Below are 847 nucleotides of genomic sequence, written 5' to 3'. Positions count from 1 at the left end.
ACCTCCAGCCAGCACACAAACTGCTCTGGCAAGCCTAGCACTAGAAATTCAGAACCACTCTCCTGCATGGTCATCAGCTGTCTACACCACAAGGCCTCCTTCCTTGAACAGCTGCCTAGGAACCACAGGTGGTTCAGGGAACCCCCTTCCAAGTGCTGATGCCTCCTGTGTGGACAAAAATGTTGCCCATGGGAAGAGCATCAGTGCTGGGCCTTCCTCTCCAACTGCAGCTGGGAAGGCTGCTGTCCTGGGTCCTGCCCACAAGTCACAAGGACCACAGCAACTGTTTTTTTTTCCCCATTAGGTTCCCTGATGGCCACTAGCAGAGACCTTCCAGGAAGACTACCCTTCCCCCATCAAGTTCTGGCACAGGTGCAGGTAGATTGGGTAGGGCCTCCAGCTTCCATCTTGTCAGAGGGTGGCTCTATATTGCATTTTGGGCATCCCCACCATGAGTCCCCCTGTACTATCTCTGTCAAGAGCAATTATTATTGCAGTTAGAAGCTGAGGCACCAGCTCCAGATGGACTTTGATCAAATCCCAGACCTCCCCCTCCTACCTGAGCCACAGGGAAACTACTTTCCTTCTCTGGATGTCTGTTTCCTCACCTGTTTTATGGGAATAATAGCAACAGCTACTTCATACTCACTAGCACATGGTACACACTAAATTTTAAATGTAGGAATGATTATTTTTCAGTGTTATTCTTTTATCCTCTGCATCAGATGCAGGATGGAAGAGCTTTCCACTTAACCCTAGTGGAAAGTTACAGGAAGGGAACACTTACCCCTAAAACAACCAAGCCTATATCCTGAGCTACATTGAGCACTAGAGAGAGGCCAACTTC

This window comes from Sciurus carolinensis, chromosome 3 (genome assembly GCF_902686445.1).
Source record: "Sciurus carolinensis chromosome 3, mSciCar1.2, whole genome shotgun sequence".
Classification (NCBI taxonomy): domain Eukaryota; kingdom Metazoa; phylum Chordata; class Mammalia; order Rodentia; family Sciuridae; genus Sciurus; species Sciurus carolinensis.
The sequence above is the reverse complement of the archived record's forward strand: the minus strand, read 5'-3'. Positions refer to the sequence as shown.